Source organism: Bacillus rossius, chromosome 10 (genome assembly GCF_032445375.1).
Source record: "Bacillus rossius redtenbacheri isolate Brsri chromosome 10, Brsri_v3, whole genome shotgun sequence".
NCBI classification, from domain to species: Eukaryota; Metazoa; Arthropoda; class Insecta; order Phasmatodea; family Bacillidae; genus Bacillus; species Bacillus rossius.
In genome coordinates, this window is record NC_086337.1 from 31,767,425 (window position 1) to 31,771,536 (window position 4,112).

Sequence of the window (4,112 nt, forward strand, 5' to 3'; positions counted from 1 at the left end):
AGAGTGAAAAGGGTTGAAACGGGTGTTTACAGAATTATTTTTAGACCTAAAAAGCCCGGTAAATATTCTTGAGACCACTCAAGGAATTTTCATTGCAATTATTTTCTCCGCCATATAATTTTATGGTCACCACGGAAATGTCTCATAGTTGTCCTAATGCACGATGAGAAGACTGCGCGCCAGTTCAGAGGCGAGATACCGCGCAAATAGCACCTGCGAACGTCGCACGTATCATCCCATCTCACTAACACATATACACCTCTGACGAAGACTTGCCCCTTAATATGTACCGCGTGAAATCGTATGGTTTTCCCCTATAAAATGATAGACGTAATTAATTGTGTACCATGCATTCGGATTTTCCTTAAAAATGGCCATATTTGAAAACAAATCACGTTATTTGCCTGTATGATAAAATGGACTAACGGCATTATGTTAAGTGGTATTGAGAAGTGGGACACAGTGTTCACGTAGAATGTTTTAAGACCATTTTGGTTTTAGATGCGAGTTTACAACTTTCCTGCATTCAGGAGAGTTCACTTGATAGCGAGCAGTAGGCAAGTTTCTCGACTCCCGAGTTTATGTTCCCATAAGACCCAAGTATATTAACGTAAATCTTGATTAACTGCCAAAGAGCTGTAAAATACAGCAGAGCCGCCATTACAAAGGAAACGGGCTATATATCTGCTAGTATTAACGAAGTATGCACTATGCGTTAATGCTAAACAGAACAGTGGCTGCATATGCGTTAAGTTAGAGTAGACCAGACAAAAGGACAAAAGAAAAGTTCTGTAGTATTGTGAACTATGGTTTATAACAGTTTCGACCCAAAACACTAAGAAATTACAGCAAATTTACGGACTTTTAAAGGAATAAACACGTTAAATAAACTAAAAGTTGTATGTTATTTTATAATACAGGATTTCTCATAAGTTTCCATTAAAATGTTGAAAGCGGTGATTGATGTTTTTTTTACAAACTATTACAAACTATTTATTGGCAAATGGTTTCTAAAGGATTTTTTTGGTAAATATACAGAAAAATTTTCTGTTTATCTTTACCAGGTGAATCGACCGTGAATGATCTCTTCCCAGTATGTTGGTCGTAAGACACACTCAGTGTTTTCTTATGGACGGAAAAATTCTAAAGCAGAGTCTTATCGTAATGTTGCAACAACTGCAACTTATAGTCAGTAATCCGGTTTCATGCCACTCCCGCGTGGTTGGTCCTTTGTACTCGTCCTTTCGGTTCGCCGCGATCTCTTACGTATCCGACGATGGGGGAAAAAAAAAAAAAAGCAATGCAGCGCCGTCAGTCCAACTCACGTATGCGATACGACAGCAGGCTAGCGAACACACACATGTCGTCCGTCGACTCAATGGGGAGAAGCAAGATCGAGCCACAATCGTTCCGCTGGATGGACGACAAAACGGAACACTCTTTTTTTTCGGGACGCCTTCCCCGGCCTCGTATTCGGAGACGCGCCACGTGTAATTTACCGCGTCACTCGTTCCAGTGCCTTGTCCGCACGGGGGCGGTCGCCTCTGTCCGTACGTCGCCGGGTTAATTATCTTGTAATTTACCCGACCAGAAATTTTTCGGTTGGCGCTGCAGGTACGCGTCATGTGGGGAACCGCTTTTGTTATCGGCCTGCATCGTCTCCTGACGTCAGCGCGAGACCTGCAGGGCGCAATTAAATTAATTGTCAAGCGTTCTTGAAAGGGCGAACTCTTTTTTTCGCCAAACGGGGAGTATTCCTGAAGATGCAGTCATGTAAGTGGCACTTGCATGTGCTGCTGACCATTGATCCGTCCCGCGATTGGGTGAAAACCTTTTGAAGGAAAACAAAAAAAAAAAAATTGCATGTCGTAAACTGGGGATTTTTTTCCCCGCTTGTTTTTACTTGCGGTTGCATTCTCATTGAAGTCGTCTGTTACCACTATTTTTTTGTGGCTTGGTGGTGATAGCTCCGGCGTATCTGAAAAATTAGCTGTTAAAATCATTAGCATGCAAACTGGTTTGGTGAAGCTCTCCTTGCCTCACTTGAAAAAATGTATAGTTTCCATAGAAACTGAGACAGAAAGATATGGTTTAGAATGTTCATTAGTTTCGTTCCGTTTCAAGAGAGCACATCAAACCTTGTCTAGCGAATTAAATTTGAGCTAAATATACCTATATAAAATACGGGTGTATTTAAAGCTCTTTTTTTTTCCTTCAAAAGTTGAATTAAAATTTATTTAAAAAAAAATTAGTTAAGCAATTTCTTCCATTATTTGTTTGGTTTTCTATTAGTATTGTTTCTATTGATTTTTCCACACAATTAAATGTACCAAAATTCTACTTTCCTAAAACCTGAGTAAATTTCATAAGGTGTAAATTAGTAACGCGATTTCAATAAATTTAGTTTATAAAAGTATGGTAGGAAAATGTGTTGAAAAATATTACACAAGCTGTGTAAAAATGGGAACATTTTTGCACAAAATTCGTGATGATTATAAACTTTTGATGGGTACTGTATATCTTGTTTGAAGTTATACTTCTTTAGACACGTAATAAAAAAATTAAGGGAAGTTTTACGATGCGCGCGCACCATGCAACGAAATTTTCTCAGAAAAAAAAAAGTCTACATAAAATAATTATATATATATAATTATTTATATGTGTGTGTGTGTGTGTGCTTTTTAAATCTTATCCTTTAGTGATGATATTGAATACTGGTCCGTATAATTTAAAACATTTATTTATTGTGAATATTAGAGGTATAAATTGTGTTTATAAACTTTTTCAAGTGTATTTCCAAATGTTTTTAAGCCTATATAAGCGAGGTAATTTATACTTCTTTATATGCATTATGAAAAAATAATGAGAATGAATTTTTTTACGATGCACTCGCAACAAGCAACAAAAATTATAAAAAAACTACATCCAAGTATAAATTTAGTGATTCATATAGAAATATAATTTAAAACATTTTTATTGTGAATATTAGTAATATGCATTGTGTTTATAAACTTTTTCAAGTGTGTTTATATTAATGAGGTTATGTTCCCGTATGAACAATGTATTTGCATCATAAACTATAAGCTATCTAATTTAATAAATAATAAACATTTAGCAATTTTTTTCATTATTAATTTATATTTAGCTTGATAATTTTATACAAGTGATTACATTAATATTGAAAACTGAGTATTTTTTTTTTAAATTTAATTGAATTTGTACTTTACCAACCGTATTCGTAATATCACTTGAGTCCTTTTATTATTTTATTGCTATTAATTATTTGCATGCAAAATTTAAGTTAGGTTTTTTTTATTACGCCAAGTAAGTATAACCTCCAACGTGCGTACCTAAGTACACACACCCATTTTTTTTGACGTGACAACGTCTAATAAATCGATGAACGCCGGCTGCACCCTCGAAAAAGTGTCCCGTTAAGCACATTGTCCCGTTTCGCTGTGTCCCGTTACGCTCATTTTATATTGCTCTTTGCTAACCTGAACCTCCTAGCATTGCGACCGAGTCCGTGGCGTAATTCTGTTTTCATGCATTTCAATGTAACATTTTCATTGCTCTTTTGCTAACCCGTTCCTTCTAGCATTGCTGCAGAGTCCGTGGCGCAAATATATTATTTTTGACTGCATCTTGGTGTTGGGTAAGCCATTTTCCTTCACATCATCCTTGAAACACTCCCATTCGTTTCCTACTTTTCCCATCATCGTCCTATCCTTAACAGAATAACACAGATTGGAAGAAGTTAAATAGCAAACATGTATAAAAGTTATAGTTAAAATAATCTGTTCGTTAAAGTAATAAACATATTTGAATTAACGAGTGCAAATAAAAGTAAATTTATCAATTACATTGTAGATTTCATTTCACTCCTTCTTTGTATCCATACAAAATAATGATAATTCAATAAAAATGATTCAATTTTATTCATAAAAGAATGCAATCATTTAATCAATGTTTTTTTATGACGTTGTCACGTTAAACTATCGTCCGTAAACCGACTTTACAGAGAAAAAACCCTTTTTTTTTCTTTTTTGTTACCGTGTAGTGCGGGCGCCGATCTGACTGACACCCGGCCGCTTTGGCTCTCGCTGTTGCAG

The 4,112-nt window shown here is 35.8% G+C and overlaps 1 protein-coding gene across 8 annotated transcripts in view; it reads left to right on the plus strand.

Moving 5' to 3' along the window:
- The window catches only part of LOC134535911 (protein doublesex), a 433,711-nt gene that overhangs the window by 208,108 nt on the left and 221,491 nt on the right, over positions 1-4,112 (plus strand). The gene's annotated exons all lie outside the window — the stretch shown is intronic.